This window comes from Myotis myotis, unplaced genomic scaffold (genome assembly GCF_014108235.1).
Source record: "Myotis myotis isolate mMyoMyo1 unplaced genomic scaffold, mMyoMyo1.p scaffold_m19_p_19, whole genome shotgun sequence".
Lineage (NCBI taxonomy): Eukaryota > Metazoa > Chordata > Mammalia > Chiroptera > Vespertilionidae > Myotis > Myotis myotis.
The window spans coordinates 24,283,566-24,304,528 of record NW_023416323.1 but is presented as its reverse complement, the minus strand read 5'-3'; positions in this window follow the sequence as shown (position 1 = coordinate 24,304,528).

Sequence of the window (20,963 nt, the reverse complement as noted above, 5' to 3'; positions counted from 1 at the left end):
GTGCATACTTTCTTTTGAATTAGTGTTTTGGGCTTCTTTGGATATATTCCCAGAAGTGGAATCATTGGGTCATAAGGCTGTTCCATTTTTAATTTTTCGAGATAATGCCATACTTCTTTCCACAGTGGCTGCCCCAATCTGCATTCCCACCAGCAGTGCACGAGGGTTCCCTTTTCTCCACATCCTCATCAACACTATTATTTATTGATTTTATTGATAATAGCCATTCTGACAGGTGAGAGGGGATATATTACTGTGGTTTTAATTTGCCCATCAGTAGATGAGAGTATAAAAATAACTGGTACATTTACACAATGGAATATTACTCAGCCATAAACAGAAGGAAATCATACATTTTGCAACAGCATGGAGGGACCTGGAGAGTATGATGCTAAGTGAAATAAGCCAGTCAGAGAAAGACAAGTGCCATATGATTTCACTTATAGGTGCAATCTAATGAACAAAATAAAAGTGGAGACAGACACATGGATACAGAGAACAGACTGATGGCTGTCAGAGGGGGAGGGGTTTGGGCTGGATGAGAAGGGTGAAGGGATTAAACAAAGGGAAAAAAAGGCTTATGGACCCAGACAATAGTATGATGATTGCTAGAAGGAAGGGGGTGAGGGGAGGTAGAAGAGGATAAAGGAGAGATAAATGGTGATAGGAGACTTGACTTTGGGTGGCGAACACATAATACAATATACAGATGATATATTGTAGAATTTTATACCTTATACCTATTTAATTTTATTAACCTATGTCACCCCAATACATTCAGTAAAAAATTTAAAAAATACAACATTACATTAGAACCAAAGACCCGAATGTTAAGCACTCTGAAGGTTCTCATAACAGTAGAACTCAGATCTATAACTTGTAAGTGCTCTGCTTTCTCTCTCTGGAAATGTAGTGAATTGATCTACTTCTGAATCAATTATTTTAACATGCAGATGGGTAACTCAGTAATGCTTAGTGATTATTGCTAATTGAACACTTACCAAATGTTAAATATTGTTCAAATGAGGCACAATTTGTCATTTATCATTTCATCATTGAGAATGAGGTTGGAATAAAATGACTTTACCTCTATTTTTAATCCTCACCCGAGGATCTACTTTTATTGATTTTTTTTTTGAGAGAGAGAGAGAGAAGCATCAATCTTTGCCTCCTGTATGCACCCTACTAGGGACTGAACCTGCAACCTAGGTATGTGCCTTGACTAGGAATGGAACCTGCAGACTTTTTCGGTATGGGACAAAATAAGCCAATTGACCCACCCAGCCAGGGCTCTGTTTTTCATTTTTAACAAAAATGCAAATGCCTGGGAACTTGGCTGGCTCAATTTTTAGTTTTAATTTGTATTTCTATCTGTGTATACCACTCCATAATTTTAAAATATTTAATGACCGACACTACTTGAATATTTACTAAATGTCAAATACTATTCTAAGCATTTTAATTTATTCCTCCAAACAATTCCTTGAATCAGATACTGATAAGTTGGATTTAGAAAGTTGCTCCAAGTTACATTGTAGGGAAAATGGTATCACTTACAGTTTGGCTACCGATTTCACATGCTTAACTGCTATGGCATGCTCACTTGAAGTTCTGATCTATGTTAGAACAGAGATGCGAAGGAAAAGATAGACCCTGCCCTTAAAGAGCTCAGAAACAGAGGAGAAGGGGAAATAAACCAGTCAACTCTGCCCTCTGTGATATATAGAAGGTACAGAGATGGAATCTGTGCAGGGGAAGTAAGAAGGGAAACGAAAAATACTTCAAAGAGGAGAAAGTGTTTGAGCTGGGAATCAAAGAACAAGGAAGATTTCAAAATAAACTGTGTGCGCGTGCGTGTGTGTGTGTGTGTGTGTGTGTGTGTGTGTGTGTTGCTATGTGGGGGTGTGGGAACTAGCATTTCCATGTAGCGGAACGTCAGATATGATCAGAGGAAGCCAGAGAGCAGCATGAAATAACTGGGTAAATTCCAGGTACTGGATAGATGAGGTGTAAGATGAAAGCAATTTTACTAAAAAAAACTGAATTTGGTGGGAAAATAAAAAATGCTAAGATAATAGAGGGCTTTGGATGCCTTGAAAGACATGTCATTCTGCAGGCAATATTGTGCTGTGGAAGATTTTAATCACTGAAGGAAACATTTATGTTGTAGGTAGATGGCTGGCTGTTGTTTCCAGATGAGAAGAGAGAAGTAGTAGAAACACAAATGTAGTTAGAAGGCTATCATAATTCTCTTAGTGAGGGAGAATGTGATGCTTCATTTTATCAATGCCCTCAGTGTTGCCTAGAAAACACAATATAAACATTTCAGGGGAAAACACACAACATAAACATATTCAGGGCGTTGCATAAGTTACTGTAACATGAAAAAAAAACCCTGCCTAGAATGGGGAGAATGTGGTTCTGTTGGAGGAAGTTTATACTAAAAGGATGTCTGTTTTCAACATGAGAAAATAAAACAGAGGATATAACACGAGAGCTCGTAAGCAATTGCAGCTGAAGGAAACCAAGGTCTCTGGTCAGGATTTCTAGAGAATGGGCCCTAGTGCTTCTGTAACAGGAGCAGTTTCAGAGACTGGGAAGATGTGCAACTTCTCAGAGACAGTTTCTGTTGACGAAATGGGTGCAGTACATCACCAAACCGTTTCATCACCAGAACTACCAAAGCAGAGTTGATCTATTACCGAAACCACTGGAGGACTAGCGGCGCCAGGGTAACTTTGCAGGCGTGTGAGAACTGTGGCGTTCAGTGAGACGCAAAGAAGCTCCAAAAATGGTCTGTCCAGTGCAGCCTTGGCGTTAACCTAGGGAGAGCATCGATGTCTTCTTTTCTATCATCATCAACGTTAATGAAATTCTAAGCCCTTATGTTCACTGGACCCCACAGCATCTTTAAGACATTGGCGCTATTGCAGTGCCTATCTCTGTATGTCTCTCTCTCTTTTTTAAGCCGCGGGAAAACATGGTGTTAGAGGATTCAGGCTCCTAACTCCAGGGAACTCATGAGTTCTTCCCCATCCTGTCTGAATTTAAGATCCCCCCTGACTTCACATAGTGGAAGATGACTCATGAGCAGTGGGTATGAAGCCTTTAAGTGACATGATTCCCAGGGGCTGAGGTTAGGACAGTGAGAGTAACCTCTAAAGGCATGCATTTGGGCTTCGGTAGAAGAAAATTATCAATAATCTATGCTGGTTCCACACAGTAGGCCCCTTTGCGGTGACCCAGGGAAGAGGAGGTGCTCATTATGGGCAATGAGGCCGGGCGGGGCTACCGGCACAGTGCTCATGTTTGATCGGGAGCAACTCACCTAGTCCTTAGAAGGATGCGATAGAGGCTCTATGACTGTCATTCCCATTTCATATGAGAGGAACGTGAGGTAGGAACGGGTTAAGTGACTGGCCGCATGCCCACAGCTTCTAAAGGGAGACGCAGGAGTGAGAGCCAGTGCCAGGCGGCAGGCGGCCTCCCTCTGGAGCTGCGTCCGCATCAGAACATATGGTCGCACTGCGTGAGCTTTGCTTTCCCTTCCAACCTTGAAACTTGACAGTCATGTGCACTCAGCTGACTGACACCTTCCTGTCACACACACACACACACACACACACACACACACACACGCACACACGCACGCACACCATCGCCTTGAAGTTCCCCGCCTGTCACATTTGGAAACTCCTGGGGGGGAATAAAAAAGCTCCGCCTGCACGTCATGCATGGACTCGCGCTATAACGTGAAAGGAATTGAAATCCTAATTTGAAGAAATGCTCCATTTGCATCTACTGCCGCTTTGTGATTTATGACGGGAGACGTTCTGGCTAAGACGCAAAGTTTTACAGTGAGAGTGATTTTTCATTTTCCAATCTCAACAGGAACTTGGAAATCAAAACGTAACCATTAATCAAAACTTATTTTGATTTTTGTTAGCCTAACAGGATATCATTCCCAACATGTCCTTATTTGGCATCGCTTAGGTAAATGCAATCTCTAAAAATGACAACACAGAATCATGATATGTTTGTATGTGGCATAGTTGGTCATGGTGAGAATTCCCAAAAGTCCTTAGCAATTTGGAGAAACCCACCAAGCAGTTATTATGGAACTTTATAAACCTTCATGACATTTGATCCTCATCACCTAACTCTCAAAAGTCTCTTTTTCCCCCCTTTTCCTCGGTTATCGTGTATGCAAATATCACTGATAAAAAGGAAAACCGTCAATGAGGTGGTATTACCCCCCACCCACCACTATCTATTGCAACCAGATACAGAATTATGCAGGAATAGAATCATTATACGTATTTTTAAATTACTCTTCAAGCAGATTTTTATCTGAATATAATAAATATGAGGTATTTTGCCATTCTCGTGGAATAACACATTTTTTATCTCCTTCTCCCCTCGGTAAGCGGAGAATAGCAGCGGTGGTTATTGAAATGAAGGCAGGGAGATATCAGAGTGAAAGATAATGCACAGCCTGGTTCATCTAAATAGGTTAGGAAATCTCATTTCCACCATATAATAACTCCTGGAGAGGCAACTTTCTCTTCTAGATGAAAACTCTCCCTGTCATAAATCATAAAGCCGCCTGTACATGCAAATGGAGCATTGCTTCAAATTAGGGTTTCACTTCCTTTCATTTCAAATGGAAGTTCTATGATTTCATTCCCATACGTCAGCATAACTTGTCAGAATTCATTATAATCCGTGTTAATGACATATCCACTTACACTGTATTCATCCAAACTATGCAGTTTTACATGAATGAAATAGCAGTTCAATAAAGCACTGACTGTTACCTGATTCAACCAGGCCTCTCCAATGTGAAGATGATTAAGTAATAACCAACTATAAAAGAGGCCTAAATATGAAATCATACCCATACCCACAAGTGTTTCTATTTTGTCAGACATTTCAAAATTCGGCTCGTCCCCCCCCCCCCCCCATGAACTGAATATTCTCCCGAATTGCTCTTTGCTTTTCTCAGGATTTAGCAACAGTGCTATGAAGTGGAATTTTTGGAGCTTTCCTTACAACTCAAGTAATTAAGAGTGGGGTGGGCATTCTAGAAGTCAGTCGGGTATGTTAAGACACAAGGTGTCCATGTGAAGGGATGTTGCTGCCCTGTATGCTAGTGTAGGTTCTACTGCATGTGAAAATTATGAAAGCTGTCTACGAGAGTTTAACCATCCTAAAGTAGCTGCTGGTGTGGAATTTGGTATGTGTGTTCCTTTCCAAACTTCAGGTTGAATGACATGGAGATTAGGAAGGCACAAGAGATTTTCAAATTGGCACATCTTCCAGAGAAAAATCGGTGCTAAATACTTGAAGTGGTAATTGGCTAACTGGTGGTCGCCAAAGAAATTGCTGCAGTTTACATCTTCTGTATGTGGACATGACTACACTTGAGTATTTTGCCTGCATCAATCTAGTCTCAGGTCTCATTTTCAAAAACAAGTCTCCTATTTCTACATATCTTCACCGCTAATAAATAATGTAATAAAGTCACCATAAATTATTCATTAAAACTGCATAAAGGAGACCGCTCTGTGGGTTTTCAAGTTATTTGACACTATACATTTAAGATGTCTATAATATTACATATACAGGCTGTCCCCCCCAAAAATGTATGCACACTTTCACAGCTGATAGCTCAATTTTGAAAACGAAATGTAATTTAGTAAACACCGGCTTTATAATTATTCAAGGTGTGTGTATACATTTGTGGGGATACCCTATATGTTATAAAAATATCTGTATGTTCTATGCATATATGTAACACAACTATATAAAGATTTTCCCACTTAAAAAATAGCGTTAGCAAACAAAAGCAAATTACTTACGCTGAGAACTGGATGCTGACTCTCCTGAAACAATTTCAATGAGAAAAGGTGATTAACAGTCATATGCCAACAGTCATATTAACCCGAAATCCCTGTTGCCAGCAGTCTTATATTTGTCTTTCTGAGTTTCCGATGGATGATGAGTGAGACAACATTGTGTTTTACTGTGACAATTAGTATTTTCCCCCCTTGGGATCATTTTTCAACAGTCAGAAGTATATATGCTGAGGAAGAGATTAATTTTACTTTCCCGTGTGACTGAAGGATGGTGGTTCTTTGGTTGTTGGCTATTGGGTCCAAAGCACCAGCTGGCAAACAAATCAAGATAATTTGTGTTTCTCTTCTTGGCATGTTGCCCACATGTTGAATGCAAACGAGAGGCTTTTTAAATTAGAATACTAAATAGAATCTTGGGTCCCAGCCTAGAAGCGTATTAATGGTTATTGAGATATCAGATCACAAGATGGGGTAGTTCCAAGTAACAGGTGTCTGTTTTCTCTTTCTCCTGGTGGTGATCGTTGCTTCTAAGTCTATTTACAGGTTACGTCTTAGATCAGGGAAAAGCAGAATTAAAGGTAAGCGTATGTGTATAATTTCACAAGGATATTATACAGATTTAGGCAAAAGGCATCACAGTAGAAACGTTAATGCCTCATTAAAACTGTCTTCCAATGCTTCAGGAAATGGACATTGTACGAATCAGGGTAGTTTCAGAGCCTGGGCTGTTGACATAAACACACATGCAGTCCTTGAACTGGAACTTTTTGTGTGGCGTAAATTGAACTGACCTTTCCGTACACAGTGGGTGTCGTAGACAAGAGCTACTGCTCTCAAGGAGATGCTGAGCAGGCCTTTTACCCTCTAAGGTTGTGCCCTCACCTGTAATCAAGGACCAGTCCTTCCATAGCAACCTCCCATAGTCAGTGTGAGCCTGATGCTTAATGTCCATCTCCTGGTACTTTGTATGGGATACTTCACTGATGTGAATAGAAAATTTCTTTGGAACTTGAAGAAAAGAGTATCTTAACTGGCATGCATCAGCATTGTGATATTTATAAACATTCCTTTATCTAATCCATACAACAGTTGCATATGTAAACACATGATTCAATGTTCATTTGTTTCCAAACTCCATCTCTCAATCGTATGTTCTTTCAGCTCATCATTGTGAATATCATCAGTGTTGCCCAGACTTTGGCACTCACCTCCTGGGGGAAAGGTCACTGAACTGGGAGTTAGAGGACAGAGGCCTGTTTCAGGTTGTAGCTGTACTTCATCTGTCAAATGAGAGACTTTGGCCCAAGGACCAGTCAGCTCTAAGGTGGCCCGATCCTTTATGGTGCTAACGATTTTCTAGCTCTGTGCTCTGGTGGGAGAAACAAGAAAGCCAGGTTCAACAGACATTTCAGGAAACATCACCATTTGCCATGACTCCTACAACAATTCACAAAGAACAATAACAACCACAAAATTCCTGATCAGAGCTGTGACTGAGTTTATGAGTGTGATTTTCATTTCCTGTGGCTGAATTTATGAATTTGATGTTCATGTAAATTCAGCTCTGAACACGTAGTGAGTGGTGCATTGAAATTGGAAGGGGTCGTGCTCCTCGCTCATGACTGCCTTCAACACCCGTCTGCCCGACTCGCTCTCCAACCCCCTCCTCACACACAAGATATATTCAGGCTGATGTTCTCTGATGCTGTAAAATGGAGTTAATCATTTGAGAACAGAAAAATGAAGTTGTTGTTAGGCTGGTAATGAGATGCCTATTTGTTTTTGAGACTTCTTCCTCCACTGGAAACATTAAAATATTATAAAATATTACCCATTAAAAGCTGTATGTAAATATGCTTGAATCCCTGGAGAGAAGTCTATAGAGAGCATCAGGAAAAATTCAAATTTTCTGCTAAAGTTGTCATAAAAGTTTGTTTTATTTTTTATAAAAGAGGGACAAAAGGGCAGCTTCACTATTATAGAAACTTAGCATCTTTTATTCCAATAATAAGATGACACAGCAGAAAACATATAAAGTACATATAGTTATAATATTACCCCTAAATTTAATATATGGAGCTTTTAATTATTTAGGAAAACTGACTTTTCAAGGGTAGTCAATGATTTATAAATTTTAAATGAGTGGCCTAATCATATTAATAATATCCACCTCACACATTCAAATGTCTCGTCTTCAGTGTTCTAGTCCGGCCTAGGTAAACATAGCTCTCAAATTGAAAGAACATAATTGATGCCATAATTTACATTACTTGTTCAATCACTATTTCTTTTATATTTCACCTTCTATTTTGTGATTGAGAAGTTTCAAGGGATGGCATTTGTTCTGAAAGTTGATATTACCATTTAGTCTTGTAAATTCAAAATCAACTTATTATTAATGTGTTATTACAGGTTATATCTGGCTTGGATCATTTTTATCCATGAATGAATGCTATTGTGTGTGTCAACCCTTCCCCACCCCCCCAAAAAAAAAACTATTAAAAAGAAATGTGTGTAGAAGTAACCCCAGAGTCCTAAAGCTGAAATCAGTGTGATAGCTCTTTTATATCTAGATGCCTGAGATAAAAATGCCCCCTCCCCCGGCCATTTGTGAAGTCATCTCACAATAAAAGGGCCGGGGGCGATCTTGTTTTAAGTCTGATTTGTAGAGCATGGATTCTTACAGCTCCTCCTGCCGCTTTTCTCATTCAAAAGGAAGAGTTTCCATTCCTGTCAATCTCACAACCAGGATAGAACTTGTAATGTGGTGTTTCTAGGCTGTTTACGATTTTGAATTTCTTTTCTGTACCACCGTTGTATTAACATTATTTAATCACACGACTGATGTTTACTTTTCTAGCGGCATAGTATTTATTCAGAACACATACTTTTCGTATTAGCCAAGGCTTTCTGAAATCATTCTAGTGTATCAGATGAATGTATAATTAGGGATTTTTCTAAATACACAATAATTGCCAAGCAGAAAGTTTCTTAGTTTTATCAGACCCCAAGTGGTTAGTAACTCAAAAATAAAAGAAGAAAAACCCACTCTTAAGTTTTATATTGAGATACTAGAGGCCCGGTGCACAAAAATTTGTGCACTCGGGGGGGGGGGGTGCGGGGGATCCCTCAGCCCAGCCTGTGCTCTCTCACAGTCTGGGACCCCTCGGGGATGACCACCTGCTGGCTTAGGCCTGCTCCCAGAGGATTGGGCCTAAGCTGGAAATCAGACATCCCTCTGGCAGCCCAGGAGCCCTTGGGGGATGTCCACTTGCCAGCGGGGAGCAGACCTAAGCTGCAGTGGGACATCCTTAGTGCTGCTGAGGAGGCGGGAGAGGCTCCCACCACCACAGCTGTACTGGCAGCCATCAGCCTGGCTTGTGGCTGAGCAGAGCTCCCCCTGTGGGAGCGCACTGACCACCAGGGGGCAGCTACTGCATTGAGCATCTGCCCCCTGGTGGTCAGTGTGTGTCATAGTGACCAGTCATTCCCAGTCGTTCTTCTGTTAGGGTCAATTTGCATATTACCATTTTATTATATAGGATAGAGGCCTGGTGCATGGTGGGGGCCGGTTGGTTTGACCTGAAGGTTGTCCCGGATCAGGGTGGGGGTCCCGCTTGGGTGCCTGGCCAGCCTGGGTGAGGGGCTGATGGCTGTTTGCAGGCTGGTCACACCCCCTTCAGGGTGGGGTCCCCACTGGGGTGCCTGGCCAGCCTTGGTGAAGGGCTGATGGCTGTTTTCAGGCTGGCCACAGCCCCTTTAGGGTGGGGGGGTCCCCACTGGGTTGCCTGGCCAGTCTGGGTGAGGGGCTGAGGGCCATTTTCAGGCTGGCCAAGCCCCCCAGCGACAGAAGCTCCCAGCCTCTCCTTTTGTTCTTTTTTATTCTGAGATTTATTTACCTTCTATAATTGAAACTTTGTAGCCTTGAGTGGAGCTCAGAGCTGGCCAGGGCGGGCGAGAAGCTTGGCTTCCTCCATTGCCAGGGGCAACCCAAGCCTCCTGCTTGCTCCAGGTCCGTGGCCATGGCCGGCTAAAAGCAGGTATCTGAGGTTTATCTGTCTTCTATATTTGAAACTTTGTTGCCTTGAGTGGAGCTCAGAGCTGACCGTGGCAGGCGGGAAGCTTGGCTTCCTCCATCACTGGAGCAACAAAGCCTCCTGCTTGCTCCAGCTCTGTGGCTGCCGGCCGCCATCGTGGTTGGGTTAATTTGCATATAGTCGCTCTGATTGGCTGGTGAGCATGGCTTAAACTGTAGTGAAGGTATGGTCAATTTGCATGTTTGTCTTTTATTAGATTAGGTGATATACATGAAGAAAAATGCATGAGTCATTACCATACAATTCAATGAATTTTCCCAAAGTGAAAACGTGCAGGTTGCTGCCATAGAATATCATCAGCTAATTCTTCACAGTGATTACTCATCAGCATGTAACCTCTCTTCTGACTTCCACCACCATTGATCAATTTTACTTCTTTCATTAACATTATATGAATGGGATCATAAAGTGAGGGCTCTTTTGTTTTCAGGTTGTTTCATTCTATATTATGTTTCTGAGATATATTCATGTTGTTATATATGATATGATATGAATTGATTTTTCTCTCATGGCCCTATAGCGCTACACCATATGAATATACATGAAAGATAGAGCCATTCTATCACCGATAGAATGGGATGTTCATAATGGGGTTTTTAAGCAGCTGAATGGTCTACCTGATTCGCATCTTAAGTCTGGATCTATGCAACGTGTGGGAAATGGGCTGAAATGAGGCACAGGATAACTGGCCAGAGCAGTTGTAGGAGATGACAGCTTGGATTAAGAATGTGGCATTAGGAAGGAGAGAATCCAGTGAGGAAAAATTCTGTTAATGTCAAACACAAGGTTTTTTTCTGATTACCTGAGTGTGGAAGTTACGGAGAATCAGGGAATTGTGAAAAATAACTCCGGGTTTTCTTCTCTTATGTTTTTAAGTTACTTTATTGAGGTATGATGGACATACAAAGAGTTGTACATATTTAACGTATAAAACTTGAAATCATCACCATAAGTGCTCAAAAAAAAGAAAATCAAAACGTGTGTGTGTGCGCGTGTGTGTTTGTGTGTGTGTTTCATTTGAACAACTGAGTGAGTGGAAATTCTTTTCTTTCTAAAATCAGTATCAGAAGATCAAGAATATCCAGGTGTCAGTCCTGGGCATGTCACACTGAGCATCTGTGAGACATCCATCTGTCATTGTTGAGTAGATGTTTGGCAAATGAGTTTGGAGCACATCAGGATTAGAAATGTCCATTGGGAATTACTGATTCACTAAAGGCGCGATGCATGAAAATTCATACAAGAGTAGGCCTTCCTTCCCCCAGCTGCTGGCACCAGCTTCCCTCTGGCACTCGGGTCCAGGATCGCTTCCCTCGTGCCACCCACAGGCACCCAGGACCCAGTTGGCTTCCCTCAGGCTGCCTGCAGGCACCTGGGACCCAGCTGGCTTCCCTCCAGCCCCAGCTTTGTCAGGAAGGATGTCCAGAATGACGTCTGGAAGACATCTGGTCTAATTAGCATATTACCCTTTTATTATTATAGATGATTAGTATTTAAAACAATGGGAATGGTCACACTTGTATAGGAATGGAACAGAGAATGAAAAGAGTTCTTAGATTGTTTCTTGAAAGAAATTCAATATTTAAATGATCATATGAAAAGGGCGACTTGAAAGAGACCTATAGGAGGAACATAGAGTTATAGGAGGAACATGCTTAGGGTGGTGCCATGAAAGCCAAGAGAGGAGAGAAGTTGAGGGAGGGGAGTAACTGGTCAGATACTGGTGAGATAGTGATCAGATTGTGCAGAATGGGGGTCGGGTTTGGCAGCGAGTTGGAGTGGGGTGTGAACATTGAGGAAGTGGAGGCCACTGTGTGCAGGTTGTTCTTTTAAGAAATGAACAACAAAGGGGGTAGACTGGGGGCTGTCGACAGGGCCTAATGCTGCATGTGCTTTGGGACTTGAGTTCAATAGAAAGAGATTGTGTGTAAGTAAAAGCATTTCCTTGTCTAAGGGGACTTCCCGTTTCCGGTTCTGTGCATAAGGAGCTTGGAAGTTGTTCCTTCGTCCTAACATCAGCCTGGAAATCAATGGCTCTTCTTGGTTCCGTAGCCAGGGGAAGGCAAGCCTCTGCTCCCAAGATCGGGGGGACTTACTGGTCAATACAGGGCACCACGGGCCCCAGAGCAGGGACTCCAGGGCAGTAACTCCATGCTTTTGATCAAAGCCACTGGAAGGATGGCACTACCATTAATTAAGACAGGAAATACTGCAAGAAATCAGGTTTTGTATTAGAGGGCAGAATTTTCACCATTGCCTGAGCTTTACCATCTCACTTATCAAGTCGCTAGTCTAATATGTAGTAGTCATATTTAAGTGTTTTTAAAAATACCATTACAAAATCTAACTCCAGGAGACTATCTCTACCAGTAACATTTGTGTGCGCCAATAAAACATACACACCACCACACCAGGAAGCAATTAGAATTAGAGACGTTCCAGTGTCCACTTCAGACAGTAGATGACTACTCCCCTGACTTGATTTCTGACATCCACACTGTGGGGCTTGGTGTGTTCTGTTCAGGTTCTCCCAACTTATGACAGTGACATTAAAGCCCGGAACAGATGCACAAGTGCCCAAAATAACTCTTCTGCTTCCTTAACATTTTTCTCTTGGCTTGAGTTTCTGGGGAAAAACAACTGAGCTGCAAACAGCAGCTGCATCCTGCCGGCTGAGCTGTCAGCAGACCTCAGACGGGGAGCGAGGAGCTCTTGCTCCAGTGGTTGCACAGGGGTCGGTGGCCAACAGCCCCAGCCACACCTTTGCTCAGGCCTCCTCCTCACTGCCTGCCAGCAAGGGTGTGGTCGCCCCAGTCTCACATAAGGACTCTAATAATGAGTGCCCAGGCATCTTAACCATTCACCCCCCGTGTCTCCCTTGCACTAAAAGACAGAGTAAGTGCAAATCAGACTAGAAAATAATCACCAGAAAAACCTCTGATTCAGTCCTTTTTAATCTTCCCTTGTGATTCATCTAATTACTTTTGCTTTGTCTCTACCAATTACAGTTGTTTGCGACGATATGGAATCAATAGGCTGTGAAATACAAAGTGGGAATGTTGTCATTCAGTGCCTTGGGTCTAGATAATAGATTTTTAAAGTCGCAGAATGAATAATTTATTTAAAGTTACGGGAATAACCTCCAGGATAATTGAAACCCAGAGATGGTTAAAATGGGTGAGATGGAGGGTAAGGAATGACAGGTTAGAAGAGTTTTGCTTTTCATGATAAGCCCGTGGGCACTGTTTATTTTTTAACATGTGTATGGATTGCTTTGTTGGGTATATTTTTTAAGTAAAGAAAAAGGGAATTTTTAAATTTGATCATTTCAATTAAATGAGTACCCTAAGCTATGAATAGCTAATTACAGGCGTAGCTCTATATAAAGTCGGGGATAATGAGTTACTCTCAGAGTGAGTGTCAACAGACCATTAACAACTGGAAAGAGACCTACATGGTCCCCTCTAATGGAAACGTCTATATGCAATTATCTGCTGTTCCTTAATCTTTCATTCTTAGAGGCCGAACGAAGACTAATAGGTCAATAACTGTCTGTAGATTGAAAAGATCGAAAGGTTCTGAAACTAAGATTTAATCCTCATTAGAAGCACATTGAAAGAGCCAGTTTAATTTTGGAAAGCACAGGGAATTTTTGTAAAACTTAAATCACAAAGTTTCTTTTCATAAACGATGGAGTATTTAAAACCATGCTGTATTTAGCATACTAGCATCTTTTTCACTGCAAATGTGAATTCCCAAATTTTTGTGTTAACCCTCATGCTAAACTCATTATTCTCCGTGATATACTGTAGAAGCGATGTGTCTGGAAGGATTTGTACGGATATGTGTTATTACAAATATCATCCAGAATCTGAACACCTTTCTCAAATTTGTTACAAGCTCCAGCGTGTGAGTCCTGGTGGTGGGCAGGCACCTGCCTTCCCACATGCAAGAGATCAGCTTAAGCCTCTGTGGTGGGAAGGGCATGGGCATGGATTACTGGGCTCCATCCATCAAGTGCTCCCACGGGGAGCAGGGTCTGAAGGAGGGATATAAGTACAGAGACAGTGGAAACTTTGCCATCACCATCATTGTTCAGTGGAGGGAGTGTGGAATCTGAGGTGTGGCCTTGACCATATTTCCCATTGCCTGTCCTTTCCCTCCATTTCTGCTAGTTGCCTAAGCCTCTTTCTCCAGCCTCCTAGGCCCAGCTGTCAGATAGCCGTCCAATGCATTCTTCTTCTACTTAATCCAGAGTTTTCTGTTGCTAGTTTTCTGTTGGTAGAAATAATGTAATGATGAGATACTACAGTGAAATGAACTTATGCACATGCAAATTAATGATCAGGAAGTGGACCTTAACAATTATAGCTACGTGTGTTTTACAGGGTAGATAATAGGGGTGTTAGAGCAAAAAGAGCTAAAAGTTATATTTAAATGAAACTAGGAAACACTTAAAAGGTTCACCATCCACTCTGTAGCCATGGCTTGGTATGTGAGGTTTTATGAAGAAGAGAGGAGATGAATTCTCTGCCCATGAGAAAAGAAAGAGCTGAAATAGGCACTAAGCTTCTCCCTTTTTCCCATTGAAGAATAATACCACATAGAGCATCTCTGACCAATAGAAGTATCATGTGAGCCACATGTATAATTTTTAAATTTCTGGTAACCACACTTAAAGTAAAAAGAAACAAACGAGATTGACTTTCATATAAATTTTATTTAATCCAAGATATCCAAAGTGTTATTTCAATATGTAACAAGCAAATAGGATGTTTTACTGAAATACTTTACATTTTAAATAAATCATATTGTGTGGAAAATTGTATTTTCCATTTATAGCACATCTTGACTTGGATTAGCCACATTTTGTATCCTCAGAAGCCACATGCAGCAGGGCCACCATAGTGGATAGCAGGCATGGAGCCACCAATGGGAATACCAGCCCACTTTCTTTCAGATACTCTTAATTTCCATGCTCTAAGATACTGATAAGTGATGGAGAGACTCACTCAATGGCTTCTCAAGGCCCCTCAAACCACAAGTGCAGAAAAGGTTTCTGTAGAGCCTGTTATTTAATGAACATCTGCAGCTAACAGGGATGTGGATCCTCTTCTCTGCACTGTCTGCCTCAATTCCAGCCATGCCCTAAAAGAGAGCCTCATTTTACATTTTCTGGAAATTTTTATTAGCCTCATGCAAACCAGTAACTTTTGTCAATTTTATTTGTGTGTGTGTGTGAGATTCATAGTAGTGGAAAGATGGGAGAAAGTCTGAGTGAAATGTTGGATACAATTCTAAGGTACAAGTCAATCATTCAGCATATGGAAATGGCCAGGGAGAGGGGTGTGTTCATATCCCTGTGCAGTGTCTATAGATATATTACATCTGGCCAAATCTCCAAAAAGTGCAGAACACAGGGATTAGTCAATTCATGGCTGGAAAGAAACCCAAAGGGGTAGGTTCACTAACCAATCTAGTTCGGTTGCGTTGGCCAAAGGCTTTCTGTTAAAATGACAGCTATGTAGGTAAGTGTTGGAGATTTGCATTTACTTGATTGTATATTTATAAAATATGTGCTTTTTGAATTGTGTATGACCCCGGAAAGTTAAATCTCAGACCAAACTGCAGAGCACACAGTACTACTGAGCGCGGTCACTGGCCATCATTCTCTGACTCCGAGGTAGTCATTACCCTGGCACTATCTGTACTCTGCTTCCTCTCACCTTTTCTCCTTCCTAAAGGAGCTTGTAAGGAGAAATGGATGCATCCATATAAACACATGGCTATGAACATGTGTAAACACAGGTGCCTATTACATGTTGCAAAAGGTTTCATGAGGATAGGTATCCATTTCAGGAATTAAATGCACAAAATCTTTATGAGAGAGTTTTTAGAGAAGCACATTCTATTTAAAAAATTTAAAGATCTTTACAAATTTAATTTTTATTGCGGTATACTTAATATATTTTTAAAATACACACATTTAACATATACATTTTGATGAGCTTGGATATTTGCATATCCCTGTGATACCATCACCACAATCAAGGTAGTAACATTCATCGCCTTCAATAGATGTCTGGCATTGCTGTGCTTTGCTCTCTCTTTCTTTCTTTGTGTGTGTATGCTAAGAATATTTACCATGAGATCTAACCTTTTGTAAAAATATTATTTATTGCTTCCTGTATTCCTTCAACTAATATTAACTGCCAAATTTGTTTCAGGCTTGAATCAAACATGCAGGATGCTGAGGCTAAAATAGGACTCACACAGTCCCTATCCTTAGGAAAGCAAAATGTGCTTTATCAGCTAGGCATTTGAAATAATAACTGGGGCAGGAGTTATACTGAAGGGTTTAGCCTTTGTTCAAGGCTTTAGAGATGATTTAAAGAATCTAGCTGACATAATCACATGTTTGCATAGGAAATGTTACTCAGTCTACAGGTGGAAATGAAGGGAGGGGAGCTACAGAGTGAGTTGGTGGTGGTGAGACAAGCAGGAAGTTGATTCAGTCAAGAGGTGGACGGTTGTGGTACCTGAATCACGGCTTGGGAATATGAAGGAAAATAACCCGAAGACTTTTAGATGTACTGGGTGTGTGAACTTGCCTGGTTTGGTGATTCGGTATAGCCGAGACAAGAAAGATAAGAACTTTTTACAACAAATTAAATAAGGTGGGAACTTAAGTTGAACATGACACTAACTTTTCAGATACAGAAAGGCGAGCTTCCACTTGTGAGCCAGGAGTTCATGTGTGCAACATCATAATTAGCCAACAGATGCCATTGTCGATGGGTTAGTATTTAATGAAGATGTATGAGACCACGGTTTATATTAGGAAACTTCTCTCAGCCTCCACAGTTAAAAGGTTGATTTTGAAAACCAGTATGTTAGTTAGCGGTTGCTTAAAACAACATGCATCTGTTATCCCACACTTTCTGCCCAGGAATGGCTTGGTTGGGTCCTCCATTTAAGTGGCTGACAAAGCTGTCAGTCAGGGTGTCAGTCTCACTGGGGCTCAGATGTGGTGGTTGGAAGAATTCAGATGGAGGGTTGCAGTTTTTTGTTGGCTGGTGGACAGAGACCTCCCTCAGTGCCCATCATGTGGTCCTCTCCATAGGCCAGCTCACAGCATGGCGGCAAAGCAGAAAATGTCTCCTAGCAAGACAACTCTTATAATCTTATTCTACAAGTTAAAGGAAGTAATAAGTCTGCTCCATCCTCAAGGGGAAGTGATTATATAAGAGTAAAAGCATGAGTACGGGAAGGTAGGGGTCTCGGGGGGCACCCAGAGATAAATACAATTGCCATGCGCCCCGAGATTGTTTTCCCATCTACTCTCACTCATTTAAAGACAAAGTGATACCTACATTGAAACAACGGTATCTTACAAACATATCCTTCTTGTCTTCGCCTGTCTTACCTGTTTCTTTTCAATGTATCAAAAGTTTTGTTTGTAAACTTCAACCAAGTAATTATCCAAACCTGGTTGACTCATAGAAAATATATCACTTTGCAAAGCAGTGAAAATTGTGCCGCTGGAGCTCTGGGGATGTCATTGTGAGCAGAGAAATTAGAAGCTTAGGGGGGAAAATGTGTCTCTGTAACAGGGTTTCTAGTAATTCAACGCCGTGAAGCCTGTTTCTATTATAATAGCCTTTGTATAATCCCTGAGGAGTATTCTGTGTGTGCGGGAACACAAACAGGCATCAATTTGGAGCAATTTGAATACTGACTGGCAAGACATTTATGGGGGAGATCATGGGACTGTCCCCCACTGTTGGCTGTTTATCTTTGCTATTATGCATTCTTGAGCAGGATGAGAGGGGAAACGACTCCTAATATTTCTGAGGCCATAATCGCATCACCTATGAAAGCAGGTACATACTTTGGTGCCACATATGTAAGATCATTCATAAAATTCACCTCTCACAACAGCCATATTCATACCCAGCTAGCAAATACCATAGCACATTTGAGTCTGGTGTGTGTTCTCCATTCCTCAGTCCTCGTTGGCCTTGTCCTTGCCTACCCAAGACCCAGGTACAACAGACAGGTGTGCTTTCGGTTTTATTCCTCCTATTCCCTCCGTTTTACTTTAAAGTTAGGTAGAGCTGGCTACTGTCAAGTGTTCCGATACATTTTTAGCTCAGAACCCAAAGAGTTTGAAAAAGTAGGTAACCATACCATCTCCTCGGCAAAGTCCCTTTTGCAAGCTAAGGTAACATGTTCATGGGTGATTGGGGTGTGGACATCTTTCCATAATTTTGCCTAACGCATCTGTGGTTACAACCATTTTCCACACTCAAAAGTAGAGAGGACAGGACTTGAACCAGCGTATGCAACCTGCTCCAAGTCAGGAGTTAGAAATGCGTACTGAGTACAGAGGAAGGCGTGGAGGGGGGCTCTGACAGGAGTGATGCTTGCAGTCTTCGCTGGATGGAAGAGCACCCTAGACACATGCATGGGAGTATAAACATGTCACATTTCTTCATTTACGTTACCAAAAGTCTGTTCTGTTGCTCTTGCTAGTCCATGTGTGTGCAATGACCTTCCCGTGTATCTGGGAATATCAGGTTTAAGCACAGTAGGGGTTATTTTGGCTAACTTCCAGTCACCAGTGTCTTGGAACAAACTGTTTTGCCATGGTTTTGTGCCACCTGTTGACTTGTGCCCGTGGCATTCTTCCTTTCGTCTGTCCTCGCCCTCCCGTGTATCCCCGCCGAATTACACACTTGTCAAGATCAGTTATGGGTCTTTCAAACCTGCTTTTGCCACTTGTGTTTGTTATTCCCATTACATGTTTTAATTAAATGCCAAAAATTCTGCTGAATACAAGTTGAAAGTAGAGAAAGTGAGCGGTGCAATTTAAATTAAAGGCTTTAGAAAGACTCAGTAAAGAAGAGTAGCTTTCAGATCGCTGCCAAATGAGGTGCTGATGAGGTAACTGTAAAAGACCAGGAAAATATTTTGACAGATTCTGCCCTCAGAGTGATCCCCAAATGTCTTTAATTTCTCACTCAGTTTGCAACAACCTAAAACTAGGACTCTAGAAAGATGTATTATGGGTGTGGATTATGACAAAATTATACAGAAGAACAATCATTGGACTACATTCGCAGAAAGGACTCATTTCTCGTATAAACATTAGGAATAAATGCATATTTATGAGTTTTAAGTTACAAATATTATGTTGGTTTTATTATGATTCAGTTTTTAGTTACCTGTATTTTTTATTGACACATGTAATTCGCACACCATAAAAGTCACCCTTTAATGTTTATGATTCAGTGGGTTTTAAGTATATTTATAAATCTGTCAACCATCACTACTAATTCTAGAACAGTTTCATCACCCCCAAAAGAAACCACACACCTATTAGTCATTCCCTTTCCCCTCCCCCATGCAGTGGCAACCAGTAATCTGCTTATTGTCCTAGTGGATTTGTATATTCTGGATATTTCATATAAATGGAATCATACAATATGTAGCCTTTTGTGGCTTCTTTAACTCAGCATGTTTTCAAGGTTCATTCATGATGTCTCATGAACTCATACACCTTTATTTTGTGGCTAATATTTTATTTTATGGATATAACAAAGTTTGTTTATCCATTTATCAGATTTTCCACTTTTTACAAACAGTGCTGCTATAAACATTTGTTTTCATATAAAAGGGTGTCCCAAAATTCACGCAAGAAGTAATTTTGATAGAAAACACAGGTTTATAAATAAAAATTATAAATTTTTGGTTGATTCATAAAGTATACAATATAGGGTTATGTATGGAATAGGATATCGGGCAAAATATCCACAACGTGTCACTGTTTGGTGCGTATTTTGGGCTGGAGGCATCATCGGACCATTCTTCTTCGAAAATGTGGCTGCTCAGGCAGTAACAGTTAATGGTGCTCGCTATCATGACATGATAATCCAGTGTTTTGTGCCTAAATTGCAAGATATGGATGTGGACAACATGTGGTTTCAACAAGACAGTGCCACATGCCATAAAGCCCAAGAAACAACTCAATTACTGCATGAGTCATTTCCTGGTCATGTAATTTCCCGTTTTGGTGATCAGACTTGGCCACCCAGATCATGTGATTTAACGCTGTTGGACTTTTTTCTTTGGCGTTTTTTGAAGTCTAAGGTTTATGCCAACAAGCCCACGACTACCCACGCCTTGAAGGAAGAGATTGAGTGCTTTATCAACAAAATTCAGCCACATTTATGCAAAAACGGTCATGGAAAATTTCAACAAAAGAGTGCATATGTGCCAGCAAAGTCGTGGAGGCCATTTACCTGATATGCTATTCCATACATAACCCTATACTGTATATTTTATGAATCAATAAAAAACTTAAAATTTTTAATTATAAACCTGTGTTTTCTATCAAAATTACTTCTTGTGTGAATTTTGGGACAGCCTTTATTTTCAGTTCTCTTGGGTATTTACCTACAAATAAAATTGCTGAGTCATATAGCAACTCTATGTTTCACTTTCTAAAGAAATACCAAACCACTTTCCAAAGCAGAAATGCACCATTTTACATTCTCACTAGCTGTGTATACAGCTTTTCATTTCTCTCTATTCTTGCCAATATTTATTCTGTCATTTTTTATTATAGCCCTATTAAAGTGGTATGTCATTGTGGTTTTAATTTGTATTTCACTAATGACTAGTGCTGTTGAGGGTCTTTCCACATGTTCATTGACAAATGTAAAAAATTCTATTGAAATCCTTTGCCTGTTTTTTATTATCCTATTTTATGGGTTTCCTTTTCACTTTCTTGCTGGTATTCTTTAAAACACAAAATGCTTTTAATGTCAAGGCATTCAGTTTGCCTATTTTGCTTGTGGTTTTGTTATTGGATGAATGGGGGTGTCTCCTTCCCCACTGGGTACCCACTGGGGATGGAGTTCTTATGACATCTCAAGAAAAAGAATTATCTGAAACTAGCATGGGAGGATGGGTGATTTTTACTTGTGTGGAATTCGATTTCTGT